The sequence below is a fragment of the Panthera tigris genome, chromosome A1, assembly GCF_018350195.1.
Source record: "Panthera tigris isolate Pti1 chromosome A1, P.tigris_Pti1_mat1.1, whole genome shotgun sequence".
In the NCBI taxonomy this organism is placed as follows: domain Eukaryota; kingdom Metazoa; phylum Chordata; class Mammalia; order Carnivora; family Felidae; genus Panthera; species Panthera tigris.
Window position 1 is genome coordinate 95693698 of NC_056660.1, and position 20948 is coordinate 95714645.

Genomic DNA, 20948 nt, shown 5'->3' on the forward strand with positions numbered 1-20948 from the left:
TCTCCTGTGCCATCAGGTAACCAACTAATAACATGAGATAGTATTTTAGAGTTTAAATCCTCTGCTATTCCTGATTTAGCTAGGAGTAGTCAAAGTATCTTCAGTAGTACAATATAGTTTGACTGGAGAATATGGCTTCTCTTGATCTCTTCATGTTCGTAGCAACACCCAGCTGCTCATCTGTGGCAGATGTTCTTTCATACACTGTGTTTGGTATCTTGGTGATTTATATTAGCAATTGCATTGAGGGACTGGGGCTAGAAGTGCTAAATTTTCTTGGTGTGAAATTAAGCCAGGGACAAAATGGAAAGCAATCTCAATAAATAGGACAGTTTATCATGTAAGGATGCTAAAATGTCCTTATGCTAAAATGTCTATCCCTAATTCTATATTGCCTTATCTTTGGAACTTCACTTCTTGCCATTGCATTTTTTTTTTTTTTGTAAATTCCATATTTCCACTATGAATAGCATACATCTTCTTCTGGTCCAACAATATTTGCATTTATCAGGTCTCTCAATACTTTATATTTGTATCTTTAGGTATAATCACCTTCAGATAAAAAATAAAAATAAAAAGAAGGGGCGCTTGGGTGGCTCAGATGGTTAAGCATCCGACTTCAACTCAGGTCATGATCTCACGGTCCGTGAGTTTGAGCCCCGCGTAGGGCTCTGTGCTGACAGCTCGGAGCCTGGAGCCTGCTTCAGATTCTGTGTCTCCCTCTCTCTACGCCCCTCCCCTGTTCATGCTCTGTCTCTCTCTGTCTCAAAAGTAAATAAAACATTAAAATTTTTTTTAACAAAAATAAAAAGAATAAGGAAATAAAGAAATCACCAAATCATACAGTACCCCTAATCTGATTGTAATTTCAAGGAATATCTAACATATGAAAAAGGCCAAACTGATAATAATGCATTACTAGGGTTTTCTTCAACAATGATACTGATCTTTTTTTGCTTTAACAGCATAACTGATTCTGTCTCTGGCACTGGGACTTGGGAGAAGATAAAAATACAGAATGATGGGATTGAGCAAAGAAAAATAAACTGGTCAGAGGGAAAATGAAGAATCACAAGGTGGAAAGAAACAATATATATGCAGATGTGGGGTGATAGAAACGCTTGAAAACGAAGAAAATACTGACATAAAGTAACGAACAGGGCACATTTCTTTGGAAGCTAAATTGTATATGACTTGGATGACAATCATAGTTGTGGGTTAACACAAAATAGGAATTAAGTTTTTTTCATTAACCTTTTCCTGGATCCAATATCAAGGGGATGCCCATTTGATTTCATTCAAGCAGGCTCAAAATACTGGTTTTACTTCAAAGGGAGTAGAGAGCCAAAGCATAAGAGACTCTTAAAAACTGAGAACAAACTGAAGGTTGATGGGGGGTGGGAGGGAGGGGAGGGTGGGTGATGGGTATTGAGGAGGACACCTTTTGGGATGAGCACTGGGTGTCGTATGGAAACCAATTTGACAATAAATTTCATATGTTGAAAAAAAATAAAAAATAAATAAATGAATAAATAAATAAATAAATAAATACAATAAAAAAAAAGGGAGTAGATTCCTAATTTGGAAAAAAAGAACTGTTCTAGCAAATGATCATAATAGATAAGAGGTAATATGATGTAAAATGGCTTGAGCTCAATGTAGAAACGTGATGGTGAATTAAATTTTTTAATTCCTCTTTCTGGGTTGTTACCTTTAAAAATAATCATTTTTAAGGCTGATATGTGCTCAGTCTTTGAAAGCAGCCTAGATGTGAGAGTGGACAATCTCTGTGTGAGGTCAGCTGGCTGGTAACGCTGGAGGGTACAAATTGCATTGTGGTTGTTATCCCTCTAGCTTTTATTATTTAAGTTGTCTGAAGAAAATTGTCATAAGACAAAATAGGTAACTTTTTCTGTTGGGTCTCTTCTGTCACATTTCTTTCCCTGTTCCATCAAGAACAGTTGCTCAGTCTAGCGTGTGATGCTTCGGCCCTTTGCTCTCATTTTCCCCCTTTTATCTCTGTCTCTCCTGTCATGGGTTAACACTAAAACAAACAAACAAAAACCTTGTCACCCTTGTGTCCTGCTTTGTGCATGGATGTGCTTGGGTCTAAACGTGTTTGTTTGTATGTGAAGGAAACATAAGACAAGGTGATGAGAAAGGGTGGTGTGAAAAAAGAAAAAATGTCACGAAAACTCTGAAAATCCTTACTGAATACTTACTGACAATGAGACAGGGACAAAGAGCAAAGAGACAAGAGGTCAAAAAAGGTTTTCGTGGAGATTTTTGGCCAGTGTTCATATTAAAATAGAATTGGGACATACTAGATTATACTTTAGGAGAACCATCATGGCTGTGCCGAAAGAGATTGGAAAGATGCCACAAGAAAACACTAAATAAACTTGCCACACCCTTGGTACCCCTTTGTAGTAGAGGTAGGAACAATAGGAGAGCTGTTGTTAAGGGTTGAGGAAAGGCGAGTGAACTCAGAAGTAGCATCCACATGAAGTAACGAGAGATTGGAGAAAGAATGTCTAATGTTTGGTTTTGTTTTTAAAAAGGAGGGGGGAGAGATTTTTTAATAAATGGAAAATTTCATCAAACTAAGGGTTTCCCCAGAGAAGGAAATGGGGAAAAAAAAAAAAAATCCAGGGAAAGGAGGAGATTGATTGAAAAAGTTGAGTGGGCATGTCCGGGGAGGATTTATAAGCTCTCATTTAGATTGGATTTGAAGCTAAGAGGAGAAAATCAGTGAAATGCTTAGAGGAAATAGTTGATTATTGCTCCACTTTGTGTAATCATGTAGTAGCCTGGCCTTAGGATGACCTTCCAAAGCTTAGAGAACCATGAGAGAAAAATTGTACCGGAGGGAACAGTAGTAGTTAGGAGTGAAAATTAGACTTCACTAGTCTAAGGTTCAGCATGGGAGTCAGTTCTAGCAATTTTCCATAACTATCACTCATCTGAGACCATGGACATGGGGATCAAGCTCGACTGGAGGTCAACAAAAGAAAGGCAGACACAGGCCCTAGAAATAAAGCAGAGTCTGAGGTAAGGAGGGGATACTTCAGAGACCTACAGCCAAGGGGATCTGGTGGCCATGGTGTTACTTTCCTTCCTTCTTAAACAAGGCAAGGAGACATCATTCTCAAAGCTTACAGAAGGAGGAAGTTGGTTCAAGTAGGAGTTGAGAATTCAGGAAGGGAGGTTAGAAAGAAACTGCTGATAGAAATGAACGCAAGTCAGCCAGGGCAATATTGGTTTCAGGAGTAGAATTCAGTGATTGATCACTTACATACAATATCCAATGCTCATCATAAGTGCCCTCCTTAGTACCCATCACCCATCTAGCCCATTTCCCACCCCCCTCTCTCCATTAACCCTCATTTTTTTCTCCATAGTTCAGAGTCTCTTGTGATTTATTTCCCTCTTCTCTCTCCCTGCCCCTATGTTCATCTGTTTGGTTTCTTAAATCCCCATGTGAGTGAAATAATATGGTATTTGTCTTTCTCTGATTGACTTATTTAGTTTTTTTTTTAATTGAAGTACAGTTGACAATTTTATATTAGTTTCAAATGTACAACATAGTGATTCAACGATCACATATGTTATGAAGTGCTTACAATAGTAAGGGTATTTGCCATCTCTCACCATACAAAGTTATTAAAAAATGACTGACTATATTCCCTATGCTGTACTTTTCATCCCCATGACTTGTTTACTTTAATAAAACTAAAATAGTTTAACTTGAGCATTTAAGTAACACTATCTTCAATTCTAAAATTTTCACTTCTTTTTGAGTAAATAATACACTTTCCCAGGACTATCTGATTGTTTGCTGAGAATCTCAAGAAGAGAGGAGAAAAAAGAACAGGCATGGCTGGGAGTTGGGGTGAGTGGTGGCTCCTTTTTTTGTATAAAGAGGAAGGAAATAAGATTTCTACACCTAATGCTGAAGGTCATCCACTGGAGCCTATACACATTAAAATGTCCCTTATGATCAAAGAGGGAACATTCGAGTCACATTCCCTTATTGTACATATTATTTGATGATTGTGATAAATTGGATTTTGAAAACTGTAGTCAGGACCAGACAAGGAAAAGATCACTTAATAAAACTTCTAGAAGAGTCTAACCTTCCCCCAGGGCTTTGTCGATGCACATATGATTAACAAAAGCTCATGACTTAGTGTCGGCTCTATTACTCTGAGTGGCAATTATTTTGGAGGCTACTAAGCAGTCTTTTTCAATCTAACATTATAACATGACACTTCATTCTATACGAATTTTCTCATTGTTGTGAAATAACACATTTCCCTTTATTCTTGACAAAATTGTCTAGACCTGGTAACAAAAAAGGGGAAATCAAATTACTGTGTTGATATCTCCCTTGGGGTCAGAGATCGGGCCACACCTGGGGGCTTGAGGAAAAGAAATGTGAATGAAAATATAACAGAGGGGGAACAGGATCACTCCTCTTTTCTGGGTGACAGAAAAGTGAAGATACACCAAAATCCTAGAGATGAATGGTTCCTATAGTTCCATACATACTCAACAGTGTAATACGACGCCTTTTCAATAAAAGTTACTTTTAGTGACTGTTCAAACTATGGATTAAGACGGTTTCTGTGCTCAGGAGGGTGAGGCTGTTGAAATTGTCCAAAAGCGCTCTGAGGTATGAGCAGAATGTTTAATTATACCAGGCCTGGTATTATATGAGTTCACGTTCTCTGTTCTGCTGTAGACCATTACAATCTGAAGGTGATATTACCGCTCTAATTCTCAAAATTATGTAGCTAGACTTGTACCAAGGTATTTCTGCAATAATTCAAAGCAGGTAAATATACATATGTATGTTTATTCACCTTTTGTTCTTTCTCCTTTACTTATTTATTATTCCTCCCCCTTTAAAATGCTGGTTGTGTTGCTTGCAACATTAAAACATGAACTTTGAGTCCTCATTTTTTAGTTGTGAAGATTTTACGAGATTTTAGAATGTGGCAAAATGTGCACATAGGACACACACACACAAGTTACCTTTTTAAAAATCTTTGCTTTTAAGGATACTTTTTAAAATGATTTCAGCGGTTAAGAGTTTAAGAGATAGACCACACATAAGTTGGTTAAACGGTGATGATTGTTCCTGTTCCTTTTTAACTTGCGGCTCATGTCGTAATTAAACCCTTGGTATATATGAAGTGGGAGTAGAGGTCAGAGAGGTAACAGGGCTTAGAGGGAGATGAGCAGGCTGGGAGAGTGTAGGCAAAGGTGTGTACGGTCAAGAGTAAGAAATAAACCAGAAAACAAGCAGGAAATGCAAAGTAAGGACTTTGCAATTATCCTGTGGCACAGAATAATGTGTCTCCATAACATGATGCAGAGAAATCAATTTCTGGTCTGTGCTAAAGCCAGGATATGACAGGTGGGTACACTCTACCCTCTATTAAATCCCAAGCCTCAATTATGCAGTGAATTCCCATCATTCTTTATATTTATGTTTACTTTTCACAAGCACTAAAATAAATCATTGGTGAGGTGCAAAGAGGGAATGAGGTGGAGAATAGAGAAGAGAAAACAGCACATGCACTAAAAACTATTTCATGCAAGTTTCCTAGTCTCTTATAAGACCCTGTCCTATGACCTGAGCCCGTATCTTCTTAGTGAAGTAGCTGGAACTCGCACAGGAAAGACTGCTGCCACTTTAAGCTCATCTCTGCAATTTACTCACCTGTGTCTGTTAAACCCAGTTTTGAGGCACACACTGGAATTCAACTGTCTTTGGGCTTCAGTAGATTTCAAAAATGGGGTGTGGTACATTGTTTTGATATAACTTCTGACCTGGAAAGAACTATTTCTGAGCCTTAGAACAACTGTCGAAGGGTTAGAGCTTTCTAATAAGCTGGTTATTGGCACCATAAATAAAACCCAAGACAGATACGTCGTCTCTTTCCAAGTGCGTAAGATACACCTGAAGACTTTGTGTTTTCATCTACAGGGGACTTCGAAATACTGAAAGCTGTCTGCTCACCCTTGCCACGGTAGTCTAATGGTTGACCCTTGAGGTACGTATTTTATTCTTCGTAGGCGACCCAGTGAAAACTTTGGTGTAAAATGATGACAGAGCTTTTTAGGAGTTACTTGTCCTGACTTGATTCACACAATAGGCAGGCCTGGTTGAAAGGGAGACACCCAAGTCCATACAAGCAAGGCATCTAGAATTTAAAATTATTGTTGTTTTTTGTTGTTTTGTTGCATTTTGAAGCGTGTGAATCTCCCATAGCCACAGTTCATTTAAGAAAAAGAGCAGAGCCCAATTTTCAGTTGAGAAGGCAGTGAGGGCCTTGCAAAAATTCCTTTGTGTTCTTTGTAACATCAGGCATTACAGTTTTTCATTCAAAACATGTAGGCGGATGATGAAACACACGTAAAGCAGTAAGTGATTTCTTCAAGTTAGAGCAAAACACAGCGGGCTGTGTGGCCACTGTTTGGCAGGGGATTTTATATGCTCTGGTGACCACTTTCTACTTAATTTTCTTGTAGAACCTCTAAAGAAACTGTTAAAAGGGATTCTCTCACCTTTTCAGTGTGTGGGCAGGTTTTTCCTGCCACTTTGGCTTAAAATCGAAAACGTGAATTGTTGCATCGTGTTTACACTGACAGACAGGTGCCCTTCCTGGGTCTCCCAATGCTTGCAAAGGCACCGAGGTTCATCAGGATAATAAATGTGGAAGGAAAAGTAAACAGCTGTTTCCACTAGTTCCTTCTGGAAAGCTCCTCCTAAGGCCTGCGCTCTAGGCTGAGGCCAGCTGAAAGCTGTAGATAAAATTGGCTGCTGACCGTCAAGGTTGCAGATCCAAAAGGAACTCAGTCTCCTGCGGCGAGACTTACACTGTTCCGTTCTCCTTCCCAGTAACAACGGTAATAACAGCATAGCGACAACATCACGCGGTATCTGTAAGTACAATACAATTATCTGACAATAACGTTTGCAGCTACATTATAAACTTTTATACCCAGTAAATAACTGGTAAACAAAGGAATAAATCCTAAAACACATTACAGAGTGATTTGCAAATAGTTTTCTTTTGTAATCTCTTTAACAAATATTAAGGTCTCTGTTTCACAGGCAAGTGCTATCCAGGTCATTGATATGATTGACTTGATTCCACATGGCTTAGTGAATGATAGAGGGGAGATCCAAATCAGTTTTCTGGTTCCGTGCTGATTTGTTTGGCCTGCGCCATGTGGAAAAATTAATTTCCAGCTGCCAATTATTCCAACTGAGTCTGTCCCCTGGATAGCTAAGGCCATAACCCTTTATAGGTTGAGGGTGTTACCGGATTTTTCTCTACCCTTTATTTGATTGTCCTTCCTTCCTATTTAAGCTCACCCTGGGTTTCTCTGGAATCTCCAGCCGTTGTCAGCAAAGATTATTGTGACCTGGAAGACAAGTCCACAATTACCCAGGTCAAAGTACAAGGTGATAAACGCGTGCAACTTCATTTGCCCATATTTTAAGAAAGAGGCTTCCAGGGAAAAGGGCAGATACATTTTAACGTTCTCACTACACTAATGAGATTAAGTTCCACCACTTTTGTGTCAGAGACAGTGCTAATGATCTACTTAAAAAAAAAAAAGTGAAAGAAAGAAAGGAAAAAGGCAAGTCTCCCATTTCCTTTGAGAAAAATGCATTTATCTGCTCAACCAAGTTTACTGAGCATTTCCTTTTTGATAAGAACCATGTGACATTCAAATGAGGGTGAGGGTGTGCAGATAGGCCATCACATGCTCCCTAAATGTGGGTGTATGTTTGGGTGGATGAAAACACACATGAAATGATATTTTCTCTCAGCACTAGTCACTCATTGTAGTCATTGCCTTACAGAATTACCAGGATCACAGTGCCTCAGGCTTTGATTTCTGCTGGCAGGCATCTTCTCAGATGGAACAGGTTACATTCTCCTATAGGAACATAGAAGGGGAAATATCAGTGCTTGGAGTCCTCGGGGAAGGGGAGACATGCCCAAAGCAAGATCCAACTTCTGTGCTACCATGTACCTGGGGTACGTTCCTTGATAGGGCCTGAGGCCCCTGCTCAAGTCACATCACCAGTCATTTGCCCTCATGGGCTGGGTCACAGTCACGGCTATGGGAGGATGTCTAGATTGGATGCCATGTGCTGGACTAGAGCTTTTTTAGTCCCATATATGGGAAATTAGGAATTAATATTCATAGATTACAGCAGCCCTTCATAGTAAGAGGGATTTATGAGGACATGGCTTTGCAAAAAGGAGATAGGCTGAGCATGGCAAGCCTACTGGCCTTGATTCTTCATACACTCTAGGAACATAGGGCTGGACGTCTCCCCTGAAACTTGGAAATGTCTTCGCAGTTAGAGGTGGGCCACCACCTCCATGGCTGTTACACACCATGACAATCCCCTAGCACCTCAACTGCCATCACATACCAGCACTCATGGGACGAAGAATTTGTGAGTGAACTGAAAGGTCAGAGTTATGAAAACGCCCAAGAGGGTGTTGGTTACGGGAGATTGGCAGACTATCTATTAGCAGAGTATTGTTGATCCTCTTGGTTTGAGCTTCAAGAATTGATGGCTAACATCATAGGTCTCTGATCTTGCATGACTCTCTATCTGTTTCCATCCTTCATGTCAGAGCAGGGTATCACAAAGCACCAAAGGTGATCCTGTATGATTAATATAGAAGTGGAAATGTACTCAACCTCCCGCTGTACCTTGTCAGTACAAAAAGGTTTAGGTGTTTTAAAAAATGATTCCTGTGGGTGTTATGAACTTTGTAAGGATAAAAGGTCAGATTTTTAGGCTATATGACCTTTAGACATGTCTTCAACAAATGGGAGTCCCCTTGCCCACATTGTTAGGGAAAGAGCGAGTTTGCCCTCACACTGGTCAATGCAAGAACCATGTAAGGATAGTCATAGAAAGGGTAATATAGTTGGTGGTGGACAGACAAATGGTGTCTAAGGGGAAAAGTCTCCTTTATGTCATATTTCCCAGTGTTTGCAGTGTAAATTCTTCCACCATGTTACTTTAACAAGTGGCTCTCAAGATTCCTGAACATTTAACAGTTGGCTTTTGCAAGCCTTTATAAGGTGGTTCCAGTAGAGGGTTTATAACTCATGCTTCCGACACAAAAAACAAATGTACCTTGATAGATCCTAGTTTACTTTTTTGGATCAGTGAAATTAATTACAAAAAGATCAATTCTCCCTCTCCATTTGGGTTGAGAATGCATGAGAATCAGATCATTCTGTTTTAGGTTGCCAGGCCCCAAAGTCCTATCCCAAGGACACCCTTACTCTTAACTGGGATACAGTGAGTTGAGCTTATAGACTTAGAGAGGTGTCAAAGTCAGGTGCACAACAGAGCAGGCCTAAACTGGATTGTCACGAAGGGAATCTGAAGAATTGACAATGATGTAAGAAGTAAAAGAAGTAAAAATCAAGAATTGTAAAAATCCTCTGGGGTGCCTGGGTGGCGCAGTCGGTTAAGCGTCCGACTTCAGCCAGGTCACGATCTCACGGTCCGTGAGTTCGAGCCCCGCGTCAGGCTCTGGGCTGACAGCTCGGAGCCTGGAGTCTCTTTCCGATTCTGTGTCTCCCTCTCTCTCTGCCCCTCCCCCGTTCATGCTCTGTCTCTCTCTGTCCCAAAAATAAAAAAAATTAAAAAAAAAAAAAAAAAGAATTGTAAAAATCCTCAAACACAAGAATTTATTTTTATCTTCATGCATTCCTTGAATACTAACCAATTTTTGCCCTTACGGACCATATATACTCTTGTAAGGGGATGGAGAAATCAAAACACAAGTAGTTGAAGACAGTTAAAGGTAGCAGCATATGCAAACATTAATTAAAATTAAAATTAAATGAGCTGTTGAAGTAGAAACTGACAGAGTTGAGGTTTAAAAATGGAATTCAGAGAAGATCATTCTGAAAAAGTAACATTCAAACCAAGACCTGAGTGCTTAATCAGCAGGGCAAACACGTAGAGTCAGCCAGATAAAAGCAATAACAAATATAAGGTATCCTAAGCCAGGAAAATGCTCCGTAAGTTCAAGTGACACCTACTATGGCTGGGACCCCCTGAAGGAACTTGGAGAAGGTCTGTTGAAGATGAGGCCGAACGAATAAGCAGGCGTAGATGACATGGGGTCTTCATATGCCCTAGCAAGTCTTAGAATTCTTTTTAAGTTTAATGAGAAATCTTTGGAGGGTTTAAAAGAGCTGGCGATGCCTGATTTGTCTTTTTCAAAAGATTGCTCCATTTGCTTACAGGGCATTTGGGCGGCAAAGGAATAATGGAGTGGATGAGTTTGGGCTGATCTGGAAAAATTCAGAGGCAGACCGCTATAGTCGCTCATCGACAACCGTAGCACAGATTTGCAGATGGACGGAGCTCAAAGGGGGCAAAATACAGGCTTGGCTCTAAAAGGAACTGACACCTTCTGTACTGAAGGAACATAGAATCACAGGTTTTTGTTAGCTTAACTGAGAGCAATGACACCCAGTGGTACAATGTGTCTGGCACAGCACAGTCCAATCCAACTTTGAAATTAAATGCTTGAATGAAATGGAGCCTACCTCAACTTTTATATTGATGGTTGCTACTGCAAATGATTGGTTGAGTCAGCAGAATGCTAGCAGAAAAGTGAAACTTGGAAACTCTGACAAATCACAGCTCAAAGAATAAAATTTAGTGAATAGCTTTCCCCAAAGAAATGAATTAAGGAGAGACCATTCATTTTCTGTTTAATTGGCAAAAAAGCCCTTCATGTGATGATTTTAATTGTGTATCCCATGGGCAGACATACGTTTCATGAATTCACTACGGATTTAGAAGGTCATAGACAACAAAAGCATTTCTTCCATCATGTCTATTTACGGATTCTAAGTTTCAGTAATTAACTCAGAAATGGAATAAACCATTTTTAATTAACCTGAACATGCAACCTGTAAGAGGTTCATTTTTCTATAAAGTTTTAAAATGATTCTTTATGAATTCATTCATTTTCATTACACAAAAGTAAAATTCTAGATTGAGGTTTTAGTCACATACTAATGGGCCTCAAAATTCATTAGTGTTACTTACCATTAAGAGATACACTTGAAAGATATATTTGCAAGTCTCGTTCATGATGAATTTTCAATCTTGTAATTATAATAAGACAATGGCAGTAAAATACAGTGGCTGCCATATGCCTTTGAAGTATTTCTCTTTAAAAAGTAATTTCTTATATTGTCTACAAATCAGATAGATGATGGTTGTGTTTGCAAATTTATTGCATTAAGCTGTTTCAGACCTACTATCAAAGACCAAAGATATGCTTGTTAAAAATAAATGATAACCAGCTCATGTCATTACCTTTGTAATTAACATCCAGTAGTTATTGACAATAAGCACAATATGTAAAGTATGTATCGTCATGTATGTATTGACAACATGACAGATTTACCTGAAACACATCCATACCCATCATATGTAGTCAGTTTCCTGAGTGTGAAATGTCCTCCAGCAAATCTTGCATGTAACAGCTGTTGATAGCATTGTCTAGGCTCAATATTTGTGCGAATAGTAGCCTGTGACTTATAATGCGTTAACACTTAGGCTGACCACTAATACTGTTGACTGGGAAAATGGTAAGAGTATTCTGATGAGAGCTAGAGAGAAGAGGGGAGAAGAAGAAGGAGATGAAGATGATTAACTAGCATCAGAAGAACAAGAAGAGGAAGAGGAGGGAAAGGGAGGCAAGAAGGCAGAAGAGGAAATAATGGGGGTGGTGGAAACAGCTGTCCTATTCTTGGTTCATTGGGTGAATCTGGGAAGTGACAATCACCATCCACTTCCCCAATAGGAAATCCAGACTGCGTGTCACCATCTCCACCATCTTGACAATACCAAAACCTTATTTAGAATGTTACAATTTCACATAACATCTCCCAGGTCATTTTTTTTTATGTGAAATTTATTGTCAAATTGGTTTCCATACAACACCTGTGCTCATCCCAACAGGTGCCCTCCTCAATGCCCATCACCCATCCTCCACTCCCTCCCACCCCATCAACCCTCAGTTTATTCTCAGTCTTTAAGAGTCTCGTACGGTTTGCCTCCTTCTCTCTCTATAACTTTTTTTTTCCCCTTCCCCTCCCTCATGGTCTTCTTCTTTTTTTTTTTTTTTTTAATTTTTTTTTCAACTTTTTTTTAATTTTTTTTTTATTTTTGGGACAGAGAGAGACAGAGCATGAACGGGGGAGGGGCAGAGAGAGAGGGAGACACAGAATCAGAAACAGGCTCCAGGCTCCGAGCCATCAGCCCAGAGCCTGACGCGGGGCTCGAACTCACAGACCGCGAGATCGTGACCTGGCTGAAGTCGGACGCTTAGCCAACTGCGCCACCCAGGCGCCCCTCCCTCATGGTCTTCTGTTAAGCTTCTCAGGATCCACATAAGAGTGAAAACATATGGTATCTATCTTTCTCTGTATGACTTATTTCACTTAGCATAACACTCTCCAGTTCCATCCACATTGCTACAAAAGGCCATATTTCATTCTTTCTCTGCAAAGTAGTATTCCATTGTATATATAAACCACGACTTCTTTTTCCATTCATCAGTTGATGGACTTTAGGCTCTTTCCATAATTTGGCTATTGTTAACAGTGCTGCTATAAACACTGGGGTACAAGTGGCCCTGTGCATCAGCACTCCTGTATCCCTTGGGTAAATTCCTAGCAGTGCTACTGCTGGGTCATAGGATAGATCTGTTTTTAATTTTTTGAGGAACTCCCACACTGTTTTCCAGAGTGGCTGCACCAATTTGCATTCCCACCAACAGTGCAAGAGGGTTCCCATTTCTCCATATCCTCTCTAGCATCTCTAGTCTCCTGATTTGTTTATTTTACCCACCCTGACTGGCATGAGGTGATATTTCAGTGTGGTTTTGATTTGTATTTCCCTGATGAGGAGTGACGTTGAGCATCTTTTCATGTGCCTGTTGGCCATCTGGATGGCTTCTTTAGAGAAGCGTCTATTCATGTTTTCTGCCTATTTCTTCACTGGATCATTTGTTTTTCAGGTGTGGAGTTTGGTGAGTTCTTTATAGATTTTGGATACTAGCCCTTTGTCTGATATGTCATTTGCAAATATCTTTTCCCATTCCGTTGGTTGCGTTTTAGTTTTGTTGTTTATTTCCTTTGCAGTGCAAAAGCTTTTTATCTTCATGAGGTCCCAGTAGTTCATTTTTGCTTTTAATTCCCTTGCCTTTGGAGATGTGTCAAGTAAGAAATTGCTGCGGCTGATGTCAGAGAGGTTTTTTCCTGCTTTCTCTAGGGTTTTGATGGTTTCGTGTCTCACATTCGGGTCCTTTATCCATTTTGAGTTTATTTTTGTGAATGGTGTAAGAAAGTGGTCTAGTTTCATTCTTCATGTTGCTGTCCAGTTCTCCCAGCACCATTTGTTAAAGAGACTGTCTTTTTTCCATTGGATATTCTTTCCTGCCTTGTCAAAGATTAGTTGGGCATACTTTTGTGGGTCCAATTCTGGAGTCTCTATTCTATTCCATTGGTCTCTGTGTCTGTTTTTGTGCCTATACCATGCTGTCTTGTTGATTACAGCTTTGTCATAGGGGCTAATGTCTGGGGTTGTGATGCCTCCTGCTTTGGTCTTCTTCAATATTACGTTGGCTATTCGGGGTCTTTTGTGGTTCCATACAAATTTTAGGATTGCTTGTTCTAGCTTCGAGAAGAAAGCTGGTGCGATTTTGGTTGGGATTGCATTGAATGTGTAGATAACTTTGGGTAGTATTGACATTTTGACAATATTTATTCTTCCAATCCATGAGCACGGAATGTTTTTCCATTTCTTTATATCTTCTTCAATTTCTTTCATATGCTTTCTATAGTTTTCAGCATACAGATCTTTTACATCTTTGGTTAGGTTTTTTATATGCAAGCCAAGTATTTTTTAAGTCAAATAGAATTTTTGAGAGAGAGAATTTTCTCTTACTTGGGATCATACAGTGTTCTGCTTATGGAGAACAGACTCATTCAGGTTATTTCAACATTAGAAAGTTGTTTGTAAGGACACATCAGGACCACATGGGTCAGGCCTCTGAAAAAGAGCAGGAGCTACAGGATAACTATGCCTCATGATAGGTTCCCAGGATCCTTGGAAGTTTAGCTGAAGGGATTATTTGGTAAGCCTCTCGCAGTAGAATTTCACTGTTCTTTGCCTGCGTCTGTCAGTTATCAGTTAACTTTTCTCATTTATTCTCCCACTTAAACCAACTCATCCATTTCCCCTGAGTTTTTATTTAATTACCACCTTTCTTATTTGGGAGGAGCTTTGGCATTATACTGTAAGAAAGACCCCTGGCAAACGTACCCATGAGTTCCTTTTTGAGTTGCATGTCACTCCTGTCTAATCAACTGTGATCAGGAGGCTGGGTCAATAGTCGCAAAAGATTCCTTTCCAGGAGGGCCATGGGAATGGCTGCCATTTTGATGTTTGGTTTCTACAGTCACCAAATTTTTAAGATAGGATTCTGGTTTAGCTCCCAAAGCCCACCTTCCAGAATCTTAGTATCTCAGTAATCCATTTCATGGAAATAAAAGAAGGAAAACCATATCAAAGGGGGAAATTTTTATATAAAATTCTCATGGCCGTCTAGTCATACTGGAAAGTGAAATGTCTCTTAAAGTAAGCAAGCCCCTGAATTTCTGAAAGCACATTCATTTCGTTATTTATCACATTTATATTGACTTTTTTGAACTGAACAAATTCCCAGGCCCACCTTCCCGCCCCGCTGTCAGCTTTCATGGGTCTTAAATTATGTTAGTAAATGATGCTAGTGAGACTAGGAAGAATTTTATCTTTGAAATTAAATGGTGATGTCTCTCTTCTGGCACAGTCTGCTCTGACAAGATGCTGCTAGAGAACTGCATAATGAGAACTGCTAGAGAACCAGCCATAGTCATGACATTCAACTTCAGTGTCCAATTTCACGTTGCCTTAAAGTGATGAGGGATAATGGCATAAAATCGGTTTTTGAACATCAACTTTTGACCTAGCTCATTCAGTTCTTAAGGCAAAAATGGGTCCGTTGGCCAAGGTATTTGGGACATTTTCTTCAGTTTTTAGCACAATGGTACTCTTAAAATAAAACATACATTGGCTTGCATGAAATGTTACTGTTATTTGGGACTGAGAAACTACCACCTGGAAGAGACTATTTCTCAAGAGCGATAGGACAGCACATACCATGAAATTATAGTAACAGCAGCTGAACACTGATCCATCTGGAAACTTTAAACAATGCATCTGGCAATTTACAGGTAATAACTTGCCACTTTTGACAGAAAAGGTCATAAATATTTCTTATTATTACCAAACAAGACACCTGTGAGCTCAGAGCGAACCCTTATAAATCTAGGGGCCATATTGGCTGGCTGTCCATAAAGTCAGCTAATCTTTCAAATTGGAAAATGCTATAAACATGCAAAGGAGTCATAAGATTTGTGAATAAAAGTAAACTGTTTGACAGTGGAGTGCAGTTGGATTTTAAATGTAAGTGGGTCTTGGACATGATAATCATGGATCCCTGTTTTCCTGGGACTCTGCTGGTTTATACCATTGGCCCTGTTGAATTGTTAAAGGTGTTCTTCTTTCACTCTGAAATGTGTTCTTGCCCCCCACATTGAAAGATAAATTATATCTTGTCCTTAGTCTTCACACATTTATGCTCCAGAGGTCAAAAAAAGTGAGAAAGAACTGAAGAAGAATTTAGGCCTCCAACTGTTATGAAAAATGGTAATGAAAAAGCTGTTGAGTTTTATTTGAGGACATCATTGCTTTAGTGTCACCTGTCATGTTATGTTCCCCTCTGAGAAGATAAGGAAGGCTTTCAGGAACAGCAGGCTGGATTGAGATAGACATATATAAATTTGTAGGTAGGTAGATGGATGGATGGATGGATGAAGATGCTAGGAAGATAGATGATAGGCAGATGATAAATAGATAGTAGATAGATAAAGAGAGATTAATATACATGATAAATACATGATAGTAGATAAAGATAGGTAAAATAGGTGATAGATTATGAAGATAGAGATGATAAAGAAAGAGATGATAGATTGATATAGGAGAGAGAGAAAGAAAGAGACACCTATATACATTATGTATAATGAGCTCAACTCTGTACTCAGCTAATTACAATTCCTCTAATGTTCTTTCTGAGAAGTAATGCTGAGCTGTTTGCATTTTCTAGCTCCCCAGTGATGCACCACTCTTTTGAAAATCAGTAGATATGTTTTATGCATCCTCTAAAAATCCATGCAAAGGAAGACACCATTTATAGAAAATCTCAACTCAAGCTTAATTTTGTAAAGACCAGGAATAACTGTATTGAACATAGAAATTCAAACTTCTAACTCAATGAATTAACTTAGTATGATGAAGATAACTTTATCATATCATCAATAATTTGAAAGATAGAACATTTTCAAAAGAATAGAGTTTTGAACTAATTGAACTTCACCAATATCCCTTTGGAACACATGGTAAAACTTTATTGCAACGAGCGATAGTTTGTTTCCGTTACAAACTAGCTCCTCCTTTCATGGGCCATCTTTCCTCATTTTTGAACTTCATCTTGTCCTCAAGTAACTTATTCAGCAAGAGGGGCTAGCATTTTCTACATAATGAAAATCAAGTAATTTAAATCTCAGGCTTTCATCAGCAGACGAAATTGAATTAAATCAACAAAGAAAAATAGGGTAGAAATATTCAAACCATGCTTTTCCTGAAGCAGTCAGTACACACATCCATGGAATGAGATCAAGGGTGAAACTGTGAGGGAAATTGGTGAAGTTTCATAATAATCTTTTAGGAGGCTAAACTAGAATGTTTGCAGTTATACAGTGTTGTTGTTTTTTTTTTTTAACAAGACCTCAAAGTCATATTACCTATAGGTGTATATATCTTGGCTATAATTCACCAATGTGGCAAAAAGAAGGAAGATGAATACTAATGCATTCATTATCTTCTTGCCCTAGTTAACAATGCATTTTAATTAAGACGGCCCATTTCATTATCACCCCAAGATAGTCATGTAATATCTGAAATTCACAAGTTCTTTATAAAAATGTTGCTGTCATTGATAGTAAATTAAGCAATATATTGCTTTATTCATAATTAAGGTATAGGTACCCTCAAATTTAAATGGATACTGTCCAAAAGAGAAACATAAATAAGAATTGATGAGTGGAATTGAAAATATTATTTGAATTTAAAGCCACTAGTTATATTCATATTTATATCTTTTTAAGATCATCTTTATCTCTCTATACATGCCTGTATCACTATGCCGCTTTTGTTGGTGGTATAATGAGATAAGTTTTTGTCCATCCATCCATCCATCCATCCATCCTTACTCCATAGTGCTGCTTCAAGGTCACGTTGCAGAAAGAGTAGTGGCTTTGGGAAGCAGTGAGGTGAAGAAACACTCAAAAACTTCTTGGGTTTATAGATCTCTACAAGTCTTACCTTGATTGGTGGCAAAATCAAAGCAGTGCCTATTTAGCATAGCTCAAGAAATCCATCTCTGCGTACTAGGATACCTGTACTCCCTTGTCTCCGAAATACCAGGTCTGGAGATTATACTAGCTTGGAAGACAGGTATCTTAGTCATGGCCATGGAGGGCCCCTGGAGGATCTGACTTGAATATGTGTCTCATCTTGTCAAGTACTTATCCTTTATTGCCAGGGAACATTTTGGATTATATTGAGGATGGTCAGTGTTGTTACCCTTTACCTTTCTTTCTCTTCTCCTCCTTTTCTTCTTCTTACATTCATGGAAAGTATAGTTTCTCATTTCCGGGGAGGTCAGGAAAAGGGATCAATGACACCAATCTGCTGAAGATTTTTTGTTAGTTCCTAATGAGTAGAATCTTTAATGGCTTCCTTCTGTATCTCTGGAGAATATTTTGTAACTGAATTAAACGGGGCCCTAAATATATGCAAACCTTCACTTTTAGAGACTGTACTCCTGTTGTACAACTCATTTTTGTGCCTTTTTTTTTTTTTTGATTTCCTACTCTTTTGTATTGCCAAGTAATCAGTCCTAAGAAGGCAACAGCCCTTCCTAATAGAAATGCTTCCAGATAGTGGATCAAGAATATAGCCCTTGAAACACCCACTAACATAATTAATTTGAAGTTCATACACTTCTCTCCCCAGGAGAGAAGAATGGCCTTTGCTTTTGAAGTCCCAGATGGACCAAGTTACTTGTGAATTAAAATACCTACTTCGTGTCTGTGTAACACTGAGTATTTTGTCTCAAAGTGTCAATAGTTAAAACATTTGAAATCATAGTAACAAATACAATTCTGAGTTGCTAAAAATTTACCTCTGGCATCACCTCTTTTCCCTGTCACATCTCCCTCCAAGATCTGGTGATGCCCCTTGACTGATTATCTGACCAGAATCCCCCTTTGGATTCTGGCTCAAATTACACTTTCCAGGTACCCCCACATATCTGGATGGAGATATCATGAACAGTGTGGAAAGCACATGAATCAGACAAGCTTCTGCCAGTTCTGGAACATTAAACAAGTAATTTTAGCACTTGAAATACTAACTTCCTTCTTTTTTTTAATGTTTATTTTGAGAGAGAAAGTGAGAGTGAGAGACAGAGTGCAAGTTGGGGGGGGGCATAGAGAGAGGGAGAACACAGAATCTGAAGCAGGCTCCAGGCTCTGAGCTGTCAACACAGAGCCTGACGTGGGGCTTGAATTCGTGAACCACAAGCTCATGACTGGACGTGAAAGAAACTTTCTTCTTTCTAAGTGAGAAGACTACCACTTGTCCATTAAGTTTATTTTGAAAGTCAAATGATATAAAAGTTTAAATCACATTTCTGTCTGGCACATAGTAGGTACTCAGTATAGTCTTAAGTGTTCAGCTCTTTCTACCCTGCAACTAAACACATATATGCTAAATAATACAAATGCATTAATTTCAGTGTACTCATGGGTTAAGTGGGTCCTTAATGCCTTAATTTTCTTTTTCTTAATTTTCTTTACTGTGAAACACAAGAATTAAAATATTAGAACATCAAAGAAGCTAAATTTGATCCATAATTTTACCCACTTCTAAGCAGAATCTAGCTTTACTCTTTCCTTTTCTATATGTTTGAATGTATATGTAATTATAGATTTGTTAAAGTGTGTATATATTTGTATATCGTTATTTTCCAATTTTTAAGTTGCTATTTTCAAGATTTCTTTATGGTCTCATAGTTGTTGCATTTATGGTTGCATAATATCCTAATTAAATGCTATTGAAAACTTAAGAATATTTTCAGAATTTACCATGATAACTAATATGGCTAATAAACAGCTTGTTTCATGTATGTGCTTTTCAAGAATTCTAAGTGAAATAATTGAATGGGTCTGGGTAATCATTATCTTTTAAGTGGCTCTAAATATCAGTATGTAAAAGAACACAGTGTTTTTGAAGGTGTAGGGAAAGAAATTTTTTTCCTCTACCTTTTGAGTTCTTCTAGCTGATCTATGAATTAAATTGACATGAGACAGATTAACAGGAGAAGAAATACAAGGTTTTATTATGTGTGCATGACTGTGCAATAATAAAATTGAGTCCTGAACATATGATCAAGGCAGGCAATGTTTATACAGTTTAGATAAAGGGACAATAAATTCGTGAGAAATTGACAGGATAAAGAAGACATGTTTGTGGGCTTTGATTTGTATGGAATTCTAAATGGAATGTGAGTTGAGGTAGTAAGTTAGTAAAAAAAAAAAAAGTAGATTTTGCTATGGCTTTCTCAGTTTTAAAAATTCCTATCTCTGGTAGTAAGGATGTCTTTTGTACTTACTAGGACAGGGAGGGTACATTTTATATGAAAGATTAATTTCCTGCCTTGGGGGAGGTAGGGGAGATTCTGAGTATCCTTGCACTGGCTTCTTCTCAGTAGCTTCAGTACAAAATAATATGCCATTGCGGTATATTTAGGGTGGCCTGCCCTTGCCCTCCACAGTTGCAACACCTTTGTCTTTAATCAAAGCAGCCATGTTAAAATTGGAGTTTAATTAAAAGTGTCTTCCTAATGGCGAACCTTAGGGAAATACCTTTGAGCAGCCAGTGCCTTTGTCTTCTTCAATCCTTCCCTTAAGTATAAGACTGACTGCCTTACTCATGAACTTCGTAATAAATGTGTTCACTGTACAAATATAGATCTCTGTGACCAATAAGATATATTTGTCAGAAATGCACCTTTGGTATAATCAATGTTTTCTTTTGTTTTGTTTTATAAAAGATAGAATCAACAATTCTTATTGGGAAACACAAATTATAAAGCATTTCATCCAGTACAGGACTAATTCGTCCAGTACAGGACATAGGTAAATTTACTCATTGTTGTCTACTCTTTTGTCTACTCTCAAGCCGTGTTTGGATGACTCTTAACATCTTCACTTTTATCTGAAAATTATGGCATCTTTCTAATGCACATTTTTTTCTTGTCAGAATCTTAGCTCATTCAGAATACAGAAGGTTCTTTCCTAAAAAAAATAATAATAAATTGCCCATTTAGTGCATATTTCATTTCCTTGGTATGAGTTTCTATGTTCAACCCAGTTAGGATATGTTTGACTTCTCTCTCTTGATTTATGTCGCTTTCTTTTGCCTTTTCTGCACAGCCTTCTTGCCTTCCAGCCTTTCCCATTCATTTGAGGATATGAAGGTTTTGATGCAGGTGAATTGGTCTCCCTAAAGACAAAGAGTTTGATACAGATTGCAGAAACTTTCCTATAAAGTTGTATATCAGCTGAAGAGTTGTTAAAAGAAATAGCTGCCTAAAGCATCTCATTTCACATTACCCAGAGAGGGAGTTTTT